General features: G+C 48.5%; 2 protein-coding genes and 1 long non-coding RNA gene across 7 annotated transcripts in view; 2 read left to right on the forward strand and 1 right to left on the reverse strand.

Moving 5' to 3' along the window:
• Window positions 1-5,213, reverse strand: part of INSYN2A (inhibitory synaptic factor 2A) — a 56,955-nt gene extending 51,742 nt beyond the window's left edge. For both annotated transcript variants that reach the window (XM_019424620.2, XM_019424616.2), the window contains exon 1: window positions 4,637-5,213. The gene's annotated coding sequence lies outside the window, so the exon portion shown is untranslated. The remainder of the gene's footprint in view (window positions 1-4,636) is intronic.
• DOCK1 (dedicator of cytokinesis 1) overlaps window positions 1-24,106 on the forward strand; it is a 522,147-nt gene that overhangs the window by 270,886 nt on the left and 227,155 nt on the right. The window lies entirely within an intron of this gene.
• LOC109252274 (uncharacterized) lies at window positions 5,353-7,413 on the forward strand. Of its 2 annotated transcripts, none has more exons than XR_002073921.2 (2): window positions 5,353-5,989; window positions 6,622-7,413. It is a non-coding gene; the product is annotated as an uncharacterized LOC109252274 (long non-coding RNA). The 2 variants fall into 2 exon arrangements; XR_002073922.2 differs by lacking the exon at window positions 5,353-5,989 and adding an exon at window positions 6,081-6,490.

Consider the following 24,106-nt stretch of genomic DNA (forward strand, 5'->3'; position numbering starts at 1 on the left):
CAAGTTAAAGATGACCTAAGGTGTTTAGTCTAACCACTAAGGACACATGGAAAAGATGAAGAAATGAGAAGTTGACATACACATGCTTCCCGGGGAACAACCAGTGTGGAGGGACCCACGTCACCACTGAAATGACTAACAGAGACTGGTCAGTTTCACGGAGGTCGAATGGGAATGTGATGCATCTCCACGGTAGTTCCTTCACATGAGTAGCCGAAATGAGCAGCTGAGGCCATCAGCCTCCTTTTCCCCTCATTCCCTCTGGAGTACGGAGGAGAGCAACTTTTCTTTGTGCAGCATTTGTGGCCTCCCAAAGTCCTTCTCATGTCCCTCGTATGCTATAGTTTACGGCATTCCATTTTATGCCCAAGGCTAGATTATTAAGGACTGAATTGGAATTTTCCATAGTAACTGCAGCATGAACTTTGATTAGCATTTTGCCATGGTGTTACCATCTTTAAAAAATTTCTTTGCCCCGGTCATGGCTATAAGAGCGTAACTCAGGTGAACGTAGTGTGCCAGCCTGATCCCCTCTCTGATCTTTTCTGACCCACACCTGAGTAACAGCAAGATGATGTGGTAAAGAGAGTAATGTGGATGTACAGTACTCTGAATAATCCGATCAATATACTAGAAAAGCAATATTCACGAACATTGACTTCGGGGATATTTCTTTTCCAATTCCTTTTAAATATGGTATTAGTGAAAAGGTGTGTAATTTGGAAACACGCTCCTTCTTGTCCCTAATAGCTGCTCTTCTATATTCAAATTAATTTTCTCTCTGTCCCAATTAGAGCTGAGAATATGCACTCAGCAGAAAGACACAGAACTATCAGGTTAGAGTGTTTTGTTTTTATTTTAGATCAGCAGTTTGTCTCTCGATAATATCTCTGTCTACCTCGAAGCCCCTCAGCTCATTCATTATGGTATGAATGATGTCTGAAGTGCACAGACTCAGACCCACGCTGAATATCCTGATGGCTTATGGTAGAGGAAATGCTGGTTGACTTTATATCAGAAATTGAATTTGGCACCAGGACATGTGTCCTGAAGTTATGGTTTCTCTTACTCTGAGAGGTATGATTCTTGGTTGCTTGGAGACACTTCAGTGCCTCTGGATCTGAGGCAGATACAGTATAATACATGGTCCACAGGTTCGAACCTGTACTTTGTACGGGTTGGCGTTTAACGTGAGATGACGTCTCAACAGTTTGTTTGTATGAATCCCGGCAGGGTCCCCACAACTTGGTACCAATCCACTCCTCTGACCTTAATACATAAGATGCGCAACTTTTAAAGTAAATGGACTATGGTGGCTCAGTCGGTTAAGCATCTGACTCTTGATTTTGGCTCGGGTCATGATCTCACGGTTCATGGGATTGAGCCCCATTAAGAGCGCATGGCCTGCTTGGGATTCTCTCTCTCTGCTCCTCCTCTGCTTGCGCACGTGTGTGCGTTCTCTCCCAAATAAATAAACTAAAAAATAAATGGATGAAAAATTATGATGTTTTACTATGTTTATGCTATAAGTGAGCTCAAATATCGAAGAAAGGCTTATCCAAATGTTTGTATGCGAATTTCACGGTAATAAAAGTGTTGTCATGTAATATCAATCATATTAAATTTTCCTTTAAAATATTGAAGTCGCTCCATAATGTTATGAAATATTAAAATCAAATATGTGAGGAGGCTGAAAAGGATCTGCTTCATAAATTATGTCAGCTAATTTTGGGCTGGAAGCGAAGGTCTCAATGGAATTACGGTGGGGAAGGGTCCTTCACATTTATGAAGGAACTGTTGAAAAAAGATGCCAGTTTTGTTTGGGGAACCCTAATAACCTCCCTTTCTCCCAGATGACTGTGGTTTGCCTCAAATAGACATGCTTTTTTTGGTTAACCACCGGATCGGTTACGTAGCAGCCTTGACGTGTTACCTGCTCAGGTGTCTGGTGGGCTGGTCCAGAGCTCCAGGATACCAAATCCCCACTGCCCCTGCCCCTGCCTTCCTCCGTGGATGCTGGTCCGTAGACCCATCGCTGTGCCGTCTAGCTGTGATTTCTTTATCGTCATTCCCCGGGAAGTAGCCTGTCCCCAACAGTAACTAATCTCCTCATACAAGAGAGCTCAGTAGTTGCTGCTGTAAATGAGACAGCCATGGGTTGGAACAGCCAGGAGAATACAAATGTCTAGCTAAGTGAACGCATCTGTCCAGCTGGTCTGCTGTGATCAACTGTTCTGAGAATCATTTTTATTTTCTGACTGCTTGTTTCAATGTGTAGGAGTCTTCCTGGTAGACTGATGCCTTTCATGCACAAGCCTTTCAGTTACGTGCTTGTTTACTTGCATTTTTTTTTTCTTGATCGAGGGAAAAACAAGACAAAAATCCTGTATTCTGCCATGGGGAAAACAATTGTGGCAGAACAGAGAAGCCCCCCGGGTAAACAGAGTAAGAAGGGTATCTAACTTTCCACGGGGCTTTTTGGAAGCGATGTGTGCAAAGCCTGGAACTCTCCGGCTTCTGCCTTCTTCGCCTATTTCTTAACCAGTATTTGTGCTCGTCAATCGGATAATGGGCCTGATTGAAGTAAAAGCTCCAAGTCCTAACCACAGTAACAAAAAATGAAGTCGTGACAACTGTAGGAAGTTCAAAGGCATACTCTGCGTTTCAAGGGCATCCTGTCTTTAAGCAGAGGTCTTTCATTTGGCTAAAGAAATTAAACAGAATCCTTCTGTCTTTAAGGAAATGGTGAATTGGGTGAAGAAAAGCCCACACTCTCTGTAGCTAGCATAATTTATGCAAAATCATGCAATTAGCGATAGCTGTGCTAGACATTTTTTATCCACATGCGCCTCCAATAAAACCGTCATGAGTAGCAGTGCCACCTAATGTAAGTAGTAAACATGGGTAGTAAATTACTAATATCTGGTGAGGCATGCAGATCGCAGGCCTTCCATTTTTCCTTTGAGATGCTTGTGCCCATTTGCTAATCATTCTTGCAACAACTACAACAACAACAACAACAACAACAACAACAACAACAAAGAGGCAAGGATAAATATGAACTTTTCTTTGGAAAGTAACATTCAACAGGATATGAATGCAATAAATAGCACAACGTGAATAGTACAAACCAGCACTTTCTGCCTCTGCAAAGTGAAACGATGGTTACTTTCTGCTCGCTCTGTGGCATAAGCTTAACAACGTTAGAGCACTTTCATACATGTACGACTCGTTGGGAATGGCCCAGGTCAGGTGATTTGGGTGGGATTTTTCAGTCAAGTCCCCTTCGCTCTAACCTTGACGGTCCCCCACTGGCGTGTGGAGAGGTAACCCCTAGCCAGTCCCTGTCCGAGGGAAAACCTCCCAGCGCGTGGACCCGACCCTCTGCTAGTCTGAGCTGTAGTCCTGTGAAATGCTAGTGTGCGTTGGTAGCCAAGGCAGGGCTAGCCCAAAGTTCCTTCCCACTCTGGCCAGTTCACCTCAGGATGCTTCCGCAGGATTTAAGCGCCTAAGCAGACAAGGTCATATTAAACTGCTCTACTGCCTTCTCTGGCTCCAGCCCCCAGGCACAGACCTGCGGTGGGAAAGGGGTCGGGGCAGAAGCCCTGCTCTGTAGATGAGCCAAAAAACACCTACTTTCTCCCCTATTTACTCCAGAGGCGCCTCTCCTCCCCCACTCCTGGCATCCCCTTATCGCCAGCTCCATCTGCCCATGGCATATTTCTGGGTAGTAGAATGCTGAGGTCACAAGGACAGGTTCTTCATCCCCGCGCTGGAGACGCCAGCTGGGAACCCTGAGCATGAACCAGCAAGACGCAGACTCTCGCTCTTGACTTTGGGCTCCAGGCGCTGCCCCGGCCCCGGGCCGGCCCGCGGGCACCCTCCTCCCTCTTGCCCTCGCCCGCCAGCAAGCTCGCTTGCTCGCTCGCTCGCTCGCTCTGCAGCATTGGTTGGTTTCCCACGCCTGTCCCGGGCTGACACGGGATGCCGCGCACCCCGAAGGCCCGCGGGCACCGACCCGGGCCCGCGGCCCCGCGAAAGTGCCAACCCGAGCGAGCCCTGGCGCCACGGGAGGAAATGGGCATTTCACGTGGGCATCTGCCTTCGCTCCCGCTCGCTCCTCTCCTTCGCGGCCGGAGTCAGGGCCCTTCTGCTCGGACTTATCCCCACCCCACCCCCCACCCCCGCCCCGAAGTTAATCAGCCGTACTTGCCAGTTCGCTTTAGTTTGGAAAATACTTAAACACCTCGAAACGTTCCGGGGACGCGGCCGCCCGCGATCCCCCAGTTCTGCCTGGTCAGGGCTCTCGGGCGCTCAGGAGGCTGTGGCGTTTGTCTAGAACCGACAGCGTAGACATGCAGCCCCGCTCCTCCCAGGCCGTCGCCAAAGTTGCCAGACGCCCCTCGGCGACCCGGCCGCGCCAGATGCAGTTGCATAACCTCGCCCGCCGCCCGGTCCGCTCCTGGCTGCACCGGCGCGTCCTGGCCCCGGGAGCCGCCGAGTCCCCGGCGAAGCCCGTTTGGGGGCGAGTGCGAGCGCCCGACCGGGGTCGGCGGCCGTCCGAGCGGTGCTCTGCCCGCGGCCAAGTGCAGCGGGCGCCGGGGCGCGGGAGGAGGGCGCGCGGGGCTCCGCTTACCTTCCGCTGCTTACAGATAAGTCGAGGTCGGTGCGGCGCCTGGCTCGGGCATGTCTCGCCGCGGACCCGGGCGAGCCTGGCGCGGCGCGGAGCACTCCGGGCAGGGCATCCGCGGCGAGGCTCGCCGGGCTCGCGCGGGGGAAGGCTCGGCTCCGGGGACTCGGCCGGCTGCGCGCCCGCCGCCCGCCCCCTCCACCGCCGCCGGCCCGGCCCGCCCGGCCCGGCCGGCCCCCGCGCCGCAGCTCGCGTCCGGCCCGGCTCAGCGACGCGCGCGGGGAGGCAGCGGCTCGGCCGGCTCCGGGGACGCCCGCGCGTTCGCTCGCTGGCGGCGCGGCGGAGCCAGCCACAGCCACCCGGCGCCGTGCTCCTCCGATGTCCTCATTTACTGCAATTGTCTTCGGCGAGATCTCGGAGCCGGGGCTGGCAGGCGGGGGCGGAGAGGGGGAGGGAGCGGGAGGGAAGTCCTTGCAGCCGCCCCCGGGTCCCCGCTACTCCGCGGAGCCCGGCGGCCGGAGGAGAGGGCGCCGGAGCCGCGCGCCCGCCGCCTGTGCGCCCGGCTGGCACCGAGGCGGGCGGAGCCCCGGGCCCCGCGGGGCGGGGGCGGGGGCGGCGCGGGGCCCGGCGGGCCGCGTGCGCGGGGTGGGCGATCCGGAGGGAGCGGGGCGGGAGGGAGTGGGGGAGCCCCCGCCCGCCGACGCCCGAGCCCGAGCCCGAGCCCGAGCCGGAGGAGGAGGTGGAAGGAGCCGCCGGCGGCTGCCGCCTGTGCGCGGGGCTCCACCGCGGCGCGTCCTCGGGGTTTCTGGGCTGCAGGCGGCGCTGCGCGGCCCGGGAACTTGTTGAGTCTACCCCCCAGCCGCCTCCGGAGCAGCCGGAGGGCGGGGGACCCGGCGTTTTCTCTCCCGGGAGGGGTGGCTGGGGTCCCCGCGCGATGGCTGCCGGCCCTGCCAGTGGGCCCAGCCCCGCGGGGCTTTGAAATCCCGGAGCTCGGGAAGGGGGGTGGGGAGGGGGCTTGGGCGGCTGCCCCCTCACCTGGGGATGGCTGCCTAGTGGAGGCCAGGGTCAGGGGCGTGCTTCCTGGAGGAGTCCACCCCGGGGTCAGCCTCTCTAAGCGGAGGCCGACAGGCCCGCCAGCTGTGAGTGTTGAGGACAGAAGGGGGAGTGCCCTCTGGGTCTGTTGCCCACTGACATTAGGAACACTCCAGAGCTGGCGGCAGGGCCGCTCCTGATCGAAACCCCCCTCCCTCCCTGACACACACACCACCGGCCTGCAGATGCCACAGGGTATGTGTTGCTTTTGTTCCAGGGCAGAGTTGAGCTCACTTGGGGAGGAAGCCGGCAGGGATGCACGAGGAGGTATGCCCCACCCCTTCAACAAAGCCGCCAGATCCACCAGTGTGGTGGGGGGTGGGGGGGGGTGGGGGGGGGGTGGGGGGGTGGGGGGGGGGGTTCTTCTGAGCTTTTCCTGGCAGACCCCGGTTGGTGCCTGGGCCTGGGACTAAGAAGCCAGCTGGCCGCAGGTCTCCTGGCTCCCCCAATTTTCACAGGCTTGGGGCTTGAAGTTCATTCTTCTCGAATGTACTTGAGAGTGGCCACGTTCATGAGTGTATTTCCCAAGAAAGGGCAGACAAATGGTGGATCCAAGGGCAGCGACATGCTTCGGGGGGGGGGGGGGGGAGATGGGAGGACTGGAGGGAAAGTACCTTCGCGGCCTCTTCAGACGTAGGTGCAGGTGTGCACGCCTCTGCCTGTGCATCCTGGAGTCCCGGCCTCAGCCCCAGCCCTATGCCTGGGACCCAGCGTTTGCTACTCCCTTGTTCCTTGAGCTGGAGTGAGCCTAGCATCATGCTTAACACGGTATCTGTTCTTTATAGATGGCTCTACATGAGATGCTTCATTTGTCTCTATGTGGTGCTTGGGGCATTGTGTCCCAACATTCCAGGAGAAAGATGACCTAAAACCTCCTCGTTTCCCTTCTTACCTCTCAGCCTCCTTTGGGACACAAGTCTCCGGTCCTTTGGCATCCGGAGGTACCCAGGAAGGGAGTCCTGAACCTGTGACTCCAAACTCTGCCCACTCACTGCTTTTATCATCTTTTCTTACTCCCCATCCCGAGTTTCATTTTCAGCCTGTTTACTTCTCTGGCCGGCCCACGGTGCTGCTGAGAGCCGGCTGGAGACATGTGCTAGCAGATACATGAACCGCCCGGGGACCCGTAACCCGCTGCTCTGCCTGGAAGGGACCTGATGTTGGGCTGTGTCGGACTTGGGGGACCTAAGATGCCAGGTGGGAGGGATCATTGCCACGGATCGCGCCAGTGTAATTCCCCTGGGGATGTGCTGTCGTTATTGCAGGCCCAGTATTTCTCCCAGTGGTCCGGGTAGCTTTCTGTAAATCTTGCTTTATTGCTAATCCATAAAATCGAAATCTGCCTTCCATCTCTTAAACATGTCACTGTAAATAAAACTACCAGGAAATACTGAAATTGTGCTGGTGGTAATGGACAGCTAAAGTTTTAGGGGCCATGAGTGAAAACAGATAAACATGAATGCATGCACGGGAGGATGGGACGGAACCACGGGGGGCAGTGTGAGCCGGCAGGAAGAAGGCTCCAGGGACGGTGTTATTTGAGATCCACATGGTGTGTAATTCTAGGAAGAAAATGGAAAACTGTAATTGGCAGGTTAGAAAACCCACTTATATGAAGAAGTGAGTTTAATGAACTTCTTCGTGTCATCAAGACTACCTTTAGGTGCTCAATTGTCTAGGAAATTCATAGTTGTTTTTCAGTTATTCAGATCACCGGTATTCTCCCTCTTTTTTGAAGTAGGAAACCGTCGGTCTGCTGTGTTTCTTAATTGCAAATCTCCACACATCACAAATGTAAATACTGACGAAAGCTTGTTTCACCATACCTCTGCCTGTGGAGGTTCTACACGGGTGAGGTTAATGGGTCATCATGTTCTAATCTAATCTTTAAAGCGAACACTGTGCCAGAGGCTGGCTCCGGAGACCTGGGCCGGGGAGGGGGGTGGGGATTCAGCATCTTGCAACCTCCAGCCCCCGACTGTTATTTTTTACGGATGAGACATCTGTGTTTTTTAGGGTCTAGGATGAGTTGTTATGTTCACTTCTCGTGGGAAAAGAATTAAAGTTGCTAGAGAGTAGATTCATTTTAGGAATCAATTAGGGAAAAATTGGTTTCTTGCATTTCCCTTCCGATTTTTTGCTGAGAAAGATGGACTTGCAAAGGGAAAAATAGCTCCTTTTAAAGTGGGATTTCCTGAAGCAGAAGGACCCGGAAAATAAAGAGACAAGATGGTACGAGAGAGATGACTAAGAAAATAGTCGAGTCTCTCTTCTTTAGGCTTCTTCTTGTCAGTGTGCAGGTGTTGCACAGAGGGTAGCTGGATTCCAGCCCTCCCGTTGAGTAAGTTACGAGGTCTCAATTTCCACATTAGAAAAGACAAGGATATACAGGCGTGCGTGGGCGGCTCTGTCTCTTGGGCGTCTGACTTTGACTCAGGTCATGATCTCACGGTTCGTGAGTTCGAGCCCCGCGTCGGGCTCTGTGCTGACAGCTCAGAGCCTGGAACCTGCTTCAGATCCTGTGTCTCCCTTTCTCTCTGTGCCGTCCCCAGGTCATGTGCGCGCTCTCTCTCTCTCTCTCTCTCACAAATGAATAAACATTAAAAAAAAAAAGACAAGAGTATACAAATCAGAGATGTACTTGGATGTTTGGCACAGTTTCGTCCATCCAGTTCCAAACTGGAGATTGCTCAAACACGTGTCAAAAGTAGGATAGGTAACAATTCCTGGGTTTACTCACGCAGTAGACTACTATACAGCAAGGAAAAAAAGTGACGGCTGATGTGTGCAGCAATGCCAACGACAGTCACAAACATGATGCAGAAGAAGCCAGACGCGACAGTATATGTCATAGGATTCCATTTAAATGAAGTCTCAGAATACAAAGGAAAATAAAACAGTAGAACGGTGGTTCCCTTTGCCCTGGACCACACTACCTTCTGTGGTGCTGTGTTATTCATATATTGAGATAGGTCGTTGCATACTTGATACAGATGGGAAAATTAATCGAGATGCCCTCTCTCTCTCTCTCTCTCTCTCTCTCTGTCTCCTTTTTTTTTTTGAGTAGGCCTCCTTTCTGTCTGGGTATAAGCATTGCCTTTGCAGTGTCGATACACGTACTCCCCTAATCTACCCCTTTAAATGAATTGGATTATCAGTCAGTGAAGTTCACTTGATTTATTGCTAATCCACAAAATTGCTGAAGCCACGTTGTCTCCAAAACCCAAGGTAAGAGAGAAGTGTCTGCAAACGTCGTGCTGTTCTGGATGAGACTTCTTGCATAGCTTTGTACGGGAACTTAGGTTTTGGGGAGTCTCGTACCGAGCATTTGTCTGGCTCTCGGATGCAGCCATGATGGAGTTCGCTTTGGAAATGATTTTCATACCTCGTCCTTTAATGTTCTAAGTGACTCTGTCTGGTGAGTCCGTGTCTGTGATGGCAGGTTCCGTCCTTCAGTTCAGAAGCTACAGTAACAGACCAACTGCGCTCAACCCCAACAAAGGAGAGGTAACTCGGGTCGGCCTGAACCTGGAGGGGAGAGATCAGTAACGTCGGGATGCTTTGCTCTTCTCTTTCAAGAACAAGACTTCATGCTCAAAGGGTCTCCAGCCAGACCTCCTCTTTTGCCTAGAAGACTTGCGAGATAGCCCTTCTGAATCGTTTCCTTTGTCATTTGCTGCTCAAGCATTTACTCTCTGCTTTCTGGACTGGCTTTCTGAGCAACGGAGTCTCCCTCTGTGTAAAGCCCCAGGCCTGTGGCTGTCCCATTGTCCTGGCAACAAAGCTGTGTTTCCTCCCGGTGGGAAGCAGAGCTGTGTCTCTGAAGTGCGGGTCCGTGCCCCAGGGACCCTCCCCACCCGGAATTTCTTTTCCTTCCGTGATGAGCGACAGAGATGGTTTGTTGGCCTGGAATACAATTTGGTTTGGCACAACTGAACATCACACAGATTAGTTGAAATCCCTGGTTTTCTATTATGCGTCATTGTGAATCTCATTTATCTGTAGGAAATGGAATGGTTCTATTTTTCAAGGGAACAAAGGTGGCTGTAGGTTTCCTTTACCACATGGTACCACAGAGGCAGTGGTATTTAGAGATAGTAAAGAGGAGACACGTGCTTCTGGCTCGCTCCCTTCTTTCCACCCTAAACTCCCTCATTTTTAGGGCTCTGATCGAATCCAAAGGCTTTTGCCACCCCTCAGTCAGTTCCTGCCCCTTGTTGCCTGTGGGTGGATAGGCCCAGAAAATAAGCACGTGGCCTGCATTTTGCTGCCTGTGGTCAGTGGGGGTGCTGGGGTCTGTGGGGGTTTTGATTGTCCTGGTCTGACCTACTGGGGAGCCAGCCTCCTCCTCCATATGAGTAGATGGCTAAGGGGCTTTTCTGAATCCCTTCTGGTGACACCAGCAGCTCTTTGAGCTGGCCGACGACAGCCCCTCATGTAGCAGGTAATGTGTCAGGCCCTAGAATGATACCTTGGAGCAGAATTAGGTCAAGAAGGGATAAAAATTGCTTTCAGATTCCAGTGTCTGCTCTGCTAATCTACTTTGTCGGTGTCAAGACTGTTGACGGCCCTTCCACAGACCGTCTGCCCCGGTGCATGCAGGGCCTCTGCCAGTTTCGGTGGGCACCGCGGGGAGGCGTCGGGTGCTGCACGGCGCGTGCGGGGGGCTGGGTGCTGACTCGTACAGGTGTTTCTCTGCCCTCCGTCCGCACCTGAGCTTTGCTCGCACTGACGGCGGGACGGGGGCAGGGGGAAGGAGAGGAAAGCGGAACCCTCCTTGTTGCAGTCTTGTCCTTCCCAAGGCCTGTTTGACGGTGGTGAGGGGCCACCGTGGTTGTAGAACACAAGGCACAGGTACGCTGCCCAGGTTCTGTCTCCTCTGCTCACGGTACCACCATGAAACTGTTACATTGTGGGCACCGGGAAAGAACAGAAACGTTGAGTAGTTTCTCCAAGGTCACACAGGTAGGAAGGGACGAAGCCTGGATTCGGGTCCAGTTCTGCCGGATGCCTCAGTGTAACACTGCCCGCTCAGGTTTATTATTTCGATACGAACTTGAGCGTTGCCCAAGAACACGCGTTATATAAGTCAGTGTTACTCTAAGTTACTGGGTGCAACTCAGACATTATGGCCCTAATTAAGAATGTCGTTAACTGGTGGTATCCTCTCCTGGTACTTGCCTGGCCCTAAGCAGCACCTTGTACCTGTGTCCAGAGAGGAACACCTCTCTTCGGGCGCTTGTGGCATTAGCAGGGCTCTCTCATGGGACAGATCCTGACTAGAAACGTTAACTGCTAACGCAGGCATCTCATAAAGCAGATAATGCGTCTGGGCTGACCAAAGAATGTCTTTGAGCGGGTGTTCTTTTGCCTTTACTAGCCGTGCCTCATCACTGTGTCACTTCTACTTTTATTTTTAAGTGTATTTATTTATTGGGGGGGGGGGAGTGCGCACGCGAGTGGGGGAGGGGTAGAAAGACAGAGAATCTCAAGAAGGCTCCACACCGCCACCATGGAGCCCGACGTGGGGCTTGAACCCACGAACTGTGAGATCACGATCCGAGCCGAAGTCAAGAGTCAGACCCTTAACTGACTCAGCCACCTGGGCGCCTCTGTATCCATTACACTTTGAAGTCAAAACAGTCCTTGGAACAGCGATGTCCCAAAATCGTGTCACATTTGGATAGCACCTGCTGCTTGTCCGATATAATTTCAATATCGTCACATGGTTTTTCCTTCATCGAATAACAGTTGTTGGCATTGTCCGTCACAATATATATATTCCATATATACCCCACAAAAACCATTTCAGATCCTTTTGGTGCCAGTGGTTGTGACACAGTATTACTTGGGTTTTTTTATTTATCCTAAACAACCCACTGGTGCTTTTGTCACCGGACTTGAGACGTGTTGCTCAGTATTGTGGCTCGTGGACGACGTGATCGCAAACTACTGCTGTACGTTGGAAAGCAGGCATTTTGTTTTTGATTTCTTTTAACGCTTATTTATTTTTGAGAGAGAGAGAGAAAGAAAGAGAGACAGAGCACAAGTGGGGAGGGGCAGAGAGAGAGAGACACACACACACACACAGAATCGGAAGCAGGCTCCAGGCTCTGAGCTGTCAGCACAGAGCCCGATGTGGGGCTCGAACCCACAGACCGTGAGATCATGACCTGAGCCGAGATCAGACGCTTAACTGACTGAGCCACCCAGGCGCCCTGGGCATTTTTTAAAAATTTTTTTTTAATGTTTATTTATTTTTGAGACAGAGAGAGACAGAGCATGGACAGGGGAGGGGCAGAGAGAGAGGGAGACACAGAATCTGAAATGGGCTCCAGGCTCTGAGCTGTCAGCACGGAGCCCGACGCGGGGCTCGAACTCACAGACCATGAGATCGTGACCTGAGCCGAAGTCGGACGCTCAACCGACTGAGCCACCCAGGCGCCCCTGGGCATTTTGGTTTTAAATGCCAAGTTCCAAATGGGAAGAATATAGAATTTCAAAAGAATCTCGAGTTACGTTTGATGACCTCTAAGGTCATACACAGAATTTCAGTTCCATCTTTTTTTATAGACAATTCTTTTTTTTCATTTCATTGAATCCTTGGAGAATTAAATAGGTCATCACTTCAATTCCTCTGCACTGTAGAGTTGCAGGTCTCCCGTTTCCTCTTTGCCTAATTTGTGTTTTGGCACATTCTGGAGCTTTGTTGAGCTCTAAATGTACACGCTGCCTTCGACCTCACTTCGCTTCTGGCTTGCCTTTCATTAATGCTAGTGTCCCTTCAACTGCTGTTAAAGCAGTCATCAAAAACATATTTTGACACATTTCTTACACAATTTTCATTTTCTCTGGGATTTCAAGAAAAGCAAGACATTTAAATGTTGCTCAGTAGTCTTTTTTTTTTTTTTTTGAAGGGAACATGTTTTAAAGTTTATTTAGTTTTGAGATAGAGAGGATTTTTTACGTTTATTTATTTATTTTGAGAGAGAGAGAGAGAGAGCAAGCAGAGGAGGGGCGGAGAGAGACAATCCCAAGCAGGCTCCTCACTGTCCGTGCAGAGCCCGACGTAGGGCTCGATCTCACATACCGTGCAATCATGACCTGAGCCGAAATCAAGAGTCAGATGTTGAACCAACTGAGCCCCCCAGACGCCCCTGCTCAATAGTCTTTCTTAAATACAAAGCCAGTGCTCACTGATCACCGTTCACGTGGTTAGATGTGCACATGTGGTACACATGTCACAATTTTCTCTGATCTCTGCACCCAGTGATCACCGCTCAGTGGCAGGTCCCCTCCCATCCCTGGAAGGAGAACTCCGAGCCGTCCACAGGCCTCCTGAAGCTGGAAGAGGGAAGTGTCTTGATATCCCAGAACATTTCATGTCAGTGAGGGAGGAAAGTCATGTAGAGCTTTTCCCCCACTGTGTTCACTGGTGGACTCTTCTGTTAAAAGAAGAAACTTTCTTCTTTTAAGAAGGCGCATGGGGCGCCTGGGTGGCTCAGTCGGTTAGGCGTCCGACTTCGGCTCAGGTCATGATCTCGTGGTCCGTGGGTTCGAGCCCCGCGTCGGGCTCTGTGCTGACAGCTCGGAGCCTGGAGTCTGTTTCAGATTTTGTGTCTCCCTCTTTCTCTGACCCTCCCCTGTTCATGCTCTCTCTCTGTCTCAAAAATAAATAAATGTTAAAAAAAAATTAAAAGAAGAAGAAGAAACTTGAAAATCAGTGTTTTTTGTTTTTTGTTTTTTGTTTTTTTTTAAATAAACTGGAGATGTGAATTTGGAGATCGTCACCAAAAAGATGGAAGAACATTAGCAGAAAAATCCATTACTCCGTGTAAAATTTAAAGGAAATCTTAATTCATTTTATGGGTGAACCCCAAACAGAATTCGGTAAATAATAAAATGCTCAGCTGGGGGTAAGCCATAAACGAGGGTACAAGACGCTGTGACAGTTGAGGCCCTAAATGGCTGGTTTGGGCCACGGTTCCACATGTCGTCATTACATGTGAGTTGTCCTCTCTCGGCCCGTTTAATGAGATCTCTCTGCCCATTTAATGCGGATCACTTTGCCCCATTTGATCAGCCTGAGCAAATGTAGAATTACCCCTTCATTAGGATGTCTTGGAATAGGACCCTTGTGCCCTCAAGTTCTAGTCGAAAATGAACTTTATTGATGATTTGTTTTGTTCGCTGAGTGCAAATATGAAAATGAAGAAATTCATTTTAATGGTACCTTTTCTCCCCCTTCCCAGCAAAGTAAATATTGTCACATGAAATTGCTGATGATACTTCTGAGTCCCTTCAAATAAGACTTGTGATTCATTCACACCATGAAAATAGTAAAGAGCCAACAGCTTCACCTGCAGTTTCATAAGTTATTGGCTCTTTCCTTTTTGGTCCCTGGGTGTTAATGAACATTTTCACTTCTGGAACTTTCTCTGCTCCGACCCCAGCAAGGACCAGGAACGAGGGTTCTGGCTGTCTGGTTCAGGCTCTGGGGTTCAGCCCGGGCAATTCCATGTTCAGGCTCTGCTGTTGTGGGCAAATGGGCAGAATGGCATTTGAAATTTTGGACAGCCTTTCGTAAGAAAATAGGGTACCCCCTCCTGGGTGCATAAGTGGCCTGGGGCAGATGCCACACCGTTGAGCCTATAGCTTTCCCAAGAATTGGTTTCCTTTTGTACCTCAGGCATGTGCAGAGTGCGGTTTTGAATTCTTGCTCTTCTGATGGAAATGCATACTTTGTTCGTACTTAAAGGACATTTTAAAACATTGCTGAAGTGAAATCAGCGTAAGGTGTGAGGCATGTGACAAGTGTTGAAACGCGGCTGATGTTCGCCATGAAATTTAAATAAGCCGTGCTAAAGCAGAAATAATATCTATAGACCATGTAAAATGCAAAGATCTCCTGTAGACTTGCCTATTCTTTATTTCTTGACAAGCATGCATAATCTCTACATTTGCATACAGAATAGAATCAATATTTTTAAAGTTATCCATTCAGGGGTATAACTCACTTTAAACACACTCCTTGTATGGAAAGTATGGCTTAGCAACAGGTCAGCTGTAAGGTTGCCCTTTAACAAATGCTTATTTGGAATAAGGCTTCCTTCAAATAATCGCTGCCTCTCATGCTCTTACGGGGATCGCTGGTCAAAAATGACTACATACATGACTTCATAGGCTTGCGTCTCCCACCGTGTGTTCTTGTACATCGTGCATGTAGGAATGCACGTATACGCTGGCAGTTTCCGAAATTGTGTGGATTTCTGCACGTGTTCCACAAGTAAGGTGGTCTGGGCGTGATTAAGGCTGCCAGCGCAGGACGCGGGCTGTCTCTCTGTTTGCTAAAGTCTGCTTCTAACACCTGGGTGGCATTTTCTCAGGAGAAGCCAGAGCTCAGAAAATAAAGAAGGCAACGTATCTCCCAAAGAGCCAGGCACCGTACTCGGTGCTGTGCACATTTTTCTCTTATTTTCATCTGCTGAGCAATGTTAAGATGTACTAAGCCATGGAATCTCACCTGATAGGTAAACTGAAGGACTGGTTGTATAGGTCGTGCGAAGGAATCGTGGAACATTCCTAGCCAAAACCTCTTTTCAAAAATTGGAATACACTCATGTTCTCTTCTTAGTAGGTCTATAGATCTTGTCCCGTGTGACTCTGTTTATTTCTGTTTTACAATAACCAACACTGTGCTCTCCCCGATATAAATATAATAGACCCTTGGACAATGCGGGTTTGAACTTACATGTGTATTCTTTTTTTTGATAAATAAAATGCTATAAATCTATGTTCTCTTCCTTCTGATTTTCTTAGTAACATTTTCTTTTCTGTAGCTTGCGTTATTGTAAGAATACAGTAGCTAATACATATAACATGTGAAATATGTGTTAATTGGCCGTTTATGCTATTGGTAAGACTTCCGGTCACCAGTAGGCCGTTCATAGTTCAGTTTTTCGGGGGTCATAAGTCACACGCAGACTTTCCCCTGCAGGGACGTCACTACCCCACATCCCTGCATTGTTCAGGTTCTGACTGCAGACTTACTGGCTCATGAAATATTTTCTTTGAAGTGTATGCTAATTTCCTCTGGATAAAAGACTAGTCTTGGCACCTCAAGTCCCATCCTCCAGGAAGTGCAGGCAGGTGTGGGGTACGATCTTTCCTCCGTAACTATTTTTACACTCTGGACCTTCGTGGAGAAATAGAAAAACACTACCACATCCTCATTCTCTAGTTTCGTTGAGCTAAGTCCGTTTATACCGGTCGGTTCTTCTGTGCCGGTCATGGTTCTAGAGCTCTTACATGAATTACCACCTTAATGGTCCTAAAATCTCTGTAGATCTAAGTGCCATTATCAGCACCATTTGTCAGATGGGGAAAGAAGCAGGGGGAGGTCAACAAATGTGACCACGTAAGCTGGGAATCTTCCATAGAAGCCACTACTGAGAAGTTGTGAAGGATTAAGAATGGACTCCGAAAGTGTCATGTAACAATGCAACTTCCGGTGAGGCAAAACATAGATAGATTTTGCACTTGTTTGTTTTTTCGCTTGTACCTGGATGAACCAATGCCATTTCATTCCGGGTCTTTTGTGAGACCTGGAATTACCATATCCTTTTCCCAGGAAAACAGAAAAGCATTCATTCTTGTACATGTTGAGAACGTGGATGAGGGTCACATTTTGGCATTGCCTTTAGAGGCAAGTGACTCTACCACCTAATTATTGACGGGAGGAATAGTTTATAGCAGCGGTTGTAAACTTCTTCTCAGAGAGTTATATAATAAATATTTTCAACTTTGTACGTCATGCAATCTCTGTTGTGAAAACTCCTCTCTGCCATTGAAGCAGGAAACAGCCATAGAAAATAGGTAAACAGTGAATGTGGCTGAGTTCCAATAAAACTTTATTCGTAAAACCAAGGGGTGGGTCAGATTTGCCCCATGCTGTAGTTTGCTGGTCCCCGGTTTATAGCATAAGTCCTTCTGAAGAATTTGGCTTCCATATGTAGAACCCAATTTTAAGGATGAATTAATAAAGCACTTGATTCATCATGGGAAACTGTTTTTGTTTTTGTTTTTTTTCCTTTTTCTTTGCATATATGCCAGATTCTAGGAAACCTGCCTGAATCGAAATTTGGGCAGAATTAGGTCAGTATATTCTATCAAAGATTACTTGTGGTGAGGGGTATGGTGATGGAGTTGTGTGTCTGTTTTTGAGTAACGATAACTGCCTGCCTCAAGATTCACATCCTTGGAAAAATAGAAAAAAACCCAGACTGGGAATGGTAACATCTTTGTCATTGGGTGCCAGAAGAATTTTGCTTTGCCAGTTATGAGAATACTCTAGTTATTGGAACTAAAAATGCAGTAGTCTCTTCAAAGGGAAAGCCGTGTATGTTGGGGGTGGTTGCCATTCTGTGGTTCCCCCCGAGAAAACACTATATAAGTCAAGACAAGACAATACTGAACAGTTAATATTGGATTTTCATCTCTGGCTGATTTATCTAAGTGCTTCGTGAAACCAAATGGAATATCTTTGCTGTAGGCTTTTAATACTGGAGCTTTTATGGTGACTGATGTATCGTTGTTTGTTTCGACAGCTTCCAAGCAATGGAGATGAATAGTTAAGTTTCTGTAATTGTTCTTTGTACCCACATGAAAAATAATTATTAGCTTAGTACGAATTTTTCACAAAAGTGAGGATCAATAATCGGTCAAATATCGTTATTAATGTTCTACTTAATTCTTCAGATTAAATGTCATTAGGGAGCAAAGATCCCATGACCTGTACTTTTTTAAGCATGCCCAAAACGCGACATAGTGTCTTTTCACCCACTTGAATTTTTTGTCCATACTGTATCATCTGTTAGTACTTTGCAAATTCTCTAGAGACAACAGATACACTTTTAATTTAGTTTTCTATAGCAACATTTTTGTGTTGCCTGTCATTAGGACTGTGGAGCTCATTTATTAATTAAAATTAGTTCCTTGTGCATTGTGCCCTGATTTGCCAAGTGGTCGTTAATATAATCTCTCTTTGGCAATGGCCGTGTGTTTACCCAGCAACGAGAAGCCTAGCCTACCTTCATTTCTCTCAAGTGTGTTTAACTTAAAGAAGCATTTTAGAATTTATCTTCTCACTGCGTAACTCTTGGAAGCACTGAAATTCCCTTGAATATCCAGAGGCAGTTCTTTGGGTTTATACTTCGCTTCAGCCGACAGCATGTGGGAGCTTTGAGAACCGATGAGTCAGGATGTTTATCTCAGAGAAGTTAGGAGAAGGGTGAGCTTGCCTTTGGAGTTTAAGAATAAACAGGCGTGCACGTGCGTGCGTGCGCGCACGTTTGTGTGTATGTATGTGTGAGGGCTTGACTGGATTTTCATATAAGAAAACAAAATCAGAGGTCATTTCGCACGGGAAGATCTCACTTAAGATTTTCTGAGGGTTGGAGAAAGCAGCAACGGCAAGTTGAAACTTTGGGGAGAGCGCAGCGTGGGATTGGGCGGACCCCGTGTCACCTTTGTCTCTTGGTGGACGCAAACGTGAGGCTGGGTGTCATCTCCCTGCCGGGACTGACGGTATGAGGGGGCACACCAGTGGAAGGTGGGCTTCACGGGGCCCAGCACATCCACTCTTCCTTTTTCCCTTGGTCAGAGCTGCCTTCGTTTTGAAATGATGGGTTTGGGAAATGCAAAAGTCGTATAAATGCAAGAAAGTGATTCACACCAGTGAGCGCTCCATCAAATAAGTTGTAAAAATAAATATGCCCCGCAACTGGGGCGATTAAGTCTTACACGTAGAATTTCTTGAAAGGACTTCTCAGAGACCCAGGCATCGCCGTGACACTCGTGAGTGGCTGTGGCCGCCTCCTTCTGTTCCCTGTTCTTAAAAAAACTTTTTAATGTTTATTCATTTTTGAGAGACAGAGACAGAGCACAAGTCAGTGAGGGGCAGGGAGGGAGGGAGACATGGAATCCGAAGCGGGCTCCGGGCTCCAGGCTGTCAGCACAGGGCCCGACGTGGGGCTCAAACCCACGAACCGGGAGATCATGACCTGACCACAGTCAGACCCTTAACTGGTGAGCCCCCCAGGCGCCCCCTCCTTCCGTTCACTTGTGCTCCCAGCTAGGCAGAACCTCTGAGGACTTGACTTCAGCCGGGACCCACTCCCGAGTTCACCCGAGTAGGGCCTCAGGGTTTCAACGCCTGCTCTGCTGTTCTCCAAGGACAGGGAGACTTGCCTTAGCGGATCCACGCTGGGCTGCCGTGCGGCTGGTGGTAGAGTCCCTCCGACGCATTACCGTGCTGGGCCGGTCTTATTATCCTCATGTTTTCAATCAGGGGGGAAAAAAGAGAGAGAGAGAAAGAGAGAGAGAAGATTTCTATCTCCGCTTCTTGGTTCCCTCACAGTAAGAATGAAATTTTTTATGAAGTCTTAAATTTGGTGGTTATTGTCCCATTACCTAGAGAAACTACCGTAAAGACTCCATTCTGCTGCCATCCGACACGTGCCGCGGGCACCGTCAGCGCCCATAACGTGGCCCCAGCGCTCATCCCGGGAAGAACGGCCCCTGCTCGCCTCTGCAAACGACTCCCACAGAAGCCGTGTGGCACCGAGGAGGTGACAGGAGGCATTAGAGCCGCTGTAAAGGGACCCGTGCCTGAGAATTTCTTCTGAAGGAGGGAGGGACCTGTGCAATTGGCTGCTAATACAGTCAGGAGGGGCCTTTCTGTGATTACCAGGAAATAATCTCTCCGGTTGAGCTCCGGAAGCCAGACGCGCAAACCTACCACGAGCCAAGTCGGGCTGCTGCCTTTTCCTTCCTCCTCTGCTTCCTTGGCCCTTAATTCTGCCCTCTGTCACCGTGCACCTCAAGGCGCTCATGGCACAGGCCTTAGACCCTGTGGTGCCCTGGAAGCTCTTTGCTCTGCCCCTCCCGGCAGGAGCCAGGGCTGGTTGAGGTTAGGGCAGGATGACCTCTGCTGGTCTCTCTCTTTGTTTTCTTCCCTGAGGATTCCTCAGTACAGGAAGTTGAAAGCCTCATGCCAATTCTCTCCCTCTGCTGCCTTGTCCTAGGCACTCCTAAAATGTTTTGAAAGAGTGACGAAAAGCTCAGACTGTTCTCGAGGCTCATTTCTGAATGTGACAGGGGCTTAATGGCTTCGTGCATTACAGCCAGCTCCCCCCCCTCCCCGAGTATCAGGCTGGGCCCCCTCCTAACCCTGTACACCCACCGCAGGAGGGGGCACTGGGGAGAGGGGGTTTGTGCGTCTCCTCTGTTGGGCAGGACGTTTCTCTTACTCAGTGGGTTGATAGTCGAGGGTCATAGGCAGATGGTATCAGATACTTAAAAAATAATTTTTTATTAATGTTTATTTTTGAAGGACAGAGAGGCAGAATGTGAGCAGGGGAGGGGCAGAGTGAGAGAGGGAGACACAGAATCCGAAGCAGGCTCCAGGCTCTGAGCCGTCAGCACAGAGGCAGACACGGGGCTCGAACCCAGGAGCCGTGAGGTCATGACCTGAGCTGAAGTCAGACACTTAACCCTGAGCCACCCAGGTGCCCCAGATGGTGTCAGATGCTTTAAGAGGAGAAACAGGGGCACCTGGGTGGCGCAGTCGGTTAAGCGTCCGACTTCAGCCAGGTCACGGTCTCGCGGTCCGTGAGTTCGAGCCCCGCGTCAGGCTCTGGGCTGATGGCTCGGAGCCTGGAGCCTGTTTCCGATTCTGTGTCTCCCTCTCTCTCTGCCCCTCCCCCGTTCATGCTCTGTCTCTCTCTGTCCCAAAAATAAATAAAAAACGTTGAAAAAATTTAATTGTTAAGAGGAGAAACACTCCGGCCAGGGTGCTCCTGAGACTCACTGACCTTGGCAAAACCTGGATCTGTGTGTGTGGTCTTCTCTCTTCACAGAGGCGTGTGGACTGACTATCCCCGCCTCCATCTGTGAATCTGGGATCTCGAGACATATCTCTGACCAGCATCTGGTCCCCCTTAGAGGACACTTTTATTACTGTCCTATTTGTCTCTGGCATTTAACAGCTTTTATTACTGAATTTTTAATACATTGATTTTTTTTTTCCTAGTAGAAATGATTTCCTAGTAGAAATTACATAATTGGTCAAGTAAGAAAAGTTCAAACACCATAATTTCTATAAAAAACACATTCAAAAGCAATGCATGTCATTGGTGACAGAAAGATGGTGTAGCCAGCGACTGGCAGGGACCCTGTCGTCGCCAGCCACCCCTGGGGACCCGGAATCCTCCCCGGGGATGGGGACGTGCCCTGAGATTACACCCTGTGGCCGGGAACATTGACCCTTTCCTGACTCAAGTCCTTTGACTTTTCCACGCAGACGTGAACGTCGCAGATCACTTCCTGTCGGTGCGAACAGTTGTGGTTCCCAGGTTTGAAAATAGTGCCCCTGAAAAAGATTTAAACCTGCAAACAAAATTACATTCACTTTCGAGAATACAGTGCGTTTTCCTCCTTGAAGAAGTCAACGCTTTGGAAAGTATGCCTTTGTTCCAAAATTATCCCACACTGGTTTTTATCCTGGCGATTTTTGAAAATCAATTTTATCTCGTTCGGTTTTTAAGAACTACCCGTCGCCAGTGGCTGCATGATTTTGATTATGGGCGTTATATTCGATGGCTTGGAGGGTAATGTCCTGAAGGAAAACGCACCATGGAACCCCTTCCACTGGCTTATCAGCTCTCTGCCCGCCAGTCCCCAGTTGGGTGTCCGTGCGGATCAGCACAACATCGTTTCAAGGCTCAGTCTGGCCGTTGCGCTCACGTAAAAAATGTCGGTAGAAGCAGACGTGCGCCGGGCCACTATGTGCGAGCCGAGCCGGGCTGCGTTTCAAGAAAGGGAGACTTTATTTTTACTAGGTGTTTCCTACTTAGGTGTGCTAGAGGGGATATGTAAGCCTGTGACAGAATCCAGAAGGAATTTGAAAATGGGTTTCCACTGAAAGGTAAAAAGCTTTATTATTACGAACCGATTCAGGCATGTGCCGACTGCCCGGGACCGGACCCCTTGCTTCCTGGACCCTCTCTTCATATTCCCTCTGCCCCTGTGTGCTTTCAGATCAGAGTTAAGCTTTGCCCTGCCAATCACTCGGAACCTCTCGTGTCCTTTATGAACGTTTTGACTGTTTGTGCAGACTTTTTTTTTCCATCAACCGAGGATGAACTTACCGAGTCTATACTGTGCCTGACCATAAATGGCGGTCACGATGACCTTCTCGGTTAAAGACTCTGCAAGACCCAGTCAGCTGGTTGGCCTTGTTGTGAAAGCTTCTTCATTCCCTACCTGCCGTGCTCCCCCCCGCAAATGATGGAGAAGATCACGTTTGCTTCCGGGCCGCGTTCCTGCAACTCAGTTCCATGATGATGTTCTGCCCCTTAAATTTAACTTTGGAGAAGTGTTTTCACTTAAAAAAAAATTATTTGTTTTACTTTTAGCTATAGTATGTGCTTTGTGTGATATGTGGTAATCATTTAACGAAAGGATGCATGAAATCTCACTTCTCTGCCCCGTCCCCCTTCCCCTTCCCGTGTCTGCTCAGGTAGTTAACTGTGCACACAGCCTGGTGTTTTGCCTTTACACACCTGTCTTCACGTTCTTTAGAATTAGGCAATATTTTATTTACATACGTAAGTTTGGATTATTATTGGGAGTGGAAGGGAGAGTGGTATTTTCTTTGTTTAGTTTTGTTTTTACAAAGTAGAACTAACATATTGACATTATCCTGCAGTTTTTCAGATTATTTTCTTAGAGCAGATTTAGGGTCACAGCAAAACTGGGGGGCAAACACAGACATTTCCTCTTCACGCAGGCACAGCCTCCCCCACTATCAACATCCTGCACTAGAGGATACATTTGTTACAAGTGATGAACCCACACTGACACCTTATAATCACCCTAAGTCCATAGTTTGTTTGGGTTCACTCTTGGTGCTGTGTATTCTGTGGGTTTGGACAAATATATAATAACACATATCTACCACTATAATATCATACTGAGTAGCCTCATTGCCTGCAAAATACTGTGTGTCCTTGTCTGCTTATCTGTCCCCAAGATTCCAATCCTTGGTAACCTCTGATGTTTTTACTGTCTCTAGCGGTTCGCCTTTTCCAAAATTTCACGTAGGTAGGATCCTACAATATGTGGCCTTTTGAGATTGGCTTCTTTCACCTAGTAGTACACATTTAAGGTTCCTACTTCTCTTTTCATGCTTTGATAGCCCATTTGTATTTAGTGCTGAATAATATTCTGTTGTCTGGATGGACCATAGTTATACATTATCATCCTGAAGGACATCTTTGTTGTTTCTAAGTTTTGGCAGGTATGAGTAAAACTCCCGTAAACATCTATGTATAGGTTTTTATTTGCATTTATGTTTTCATCCAGTTTGGGTAAATACTAAAGACCACAGTTGCTGGATCTAATGGTAAGACTATGTTAAGTCTTGTCAGATTGCTTTTTTTTTTTTTTTTTCATTTGACAATATAACAGGGATATTCCTGCAGTCCATAGATAGAGGTGTAAGTTCTGTTTTATTCTACTAGAGTATTCTTCAAACATTTCTCACCTGTAACGAACTCAAGGCTATAGTTTCTCCCCTAATTTTTCAGAACAAATTTATTAGTACTAATTATCTTTGCTGCAAATACATTCATGTTTGTTCTTCCTGGTGGAAAAAAAAATGATTTTAACACACTGCTTACAAGTTAAGCATTTTTGGGTAGCCTTGCAAGCAGCAGGTAGGATCCTAGATACAGAACACGACATATTTTTCTTTTTATTCAGAGAATCTGTGATATTCTCTAAATGCTTCAAAAGGACAATACATCTAGAGTGTTCCCCTGAATGATCTGATTTATTCCTCATAAAGTACTCCTGTCTGCTTCTGGGCTAGGGTAGACTTTATATGATTTGGAATCCGAAATAGGATTTTGGGGGCGACAGTGATCAGTTCTGCTTCGTGGATTGGTCACATAAGATTGCATAAGATCGAGTCAAACCAAATGAAAATGTTTCCCGACAGCAGTGTTTGCAGCAACTTTAATATGTTAATGTACGCTGTAAATTTGTAAAAGCTGAGACAGAGCTGAGCATTACAATGTTTTCCGGACTTTCCTTACCGGAGCTCTTTATGTATGCATTTTTGTGAAGCATGCCGGGACCGTGTTCCAGGGAACACACTTTGGGAAACGATGCTTCCTGGTTTGTATATTTTGCAGGGAGAGCCCTGGGCTTTCCTACTACAGAGCTTTCTGCCTCAGTCCCCTGATTGTCAGCATCACTGTCTTCCTTTCATTTTTTTTTTCTTTCTTTAAAATCAAAATCTATCGAGCATAGGAGAGAATA

The sequence above is a fragment of the Panthera pardus genome, unplaced genomic scaffold, assembly GCF_024362965.1.
Source record: "Panthera pardus isolate Hobbes unplaced genomic scaffold, ASM2436296v1 HiC_scaffold_22, whole genome shotgun sequence".
Lineage (NCBI taxonomy): Eukaryota > Metazoa > Chordata > Mammalia > Carnivora > Felidae > Panthera > Panthera pardus.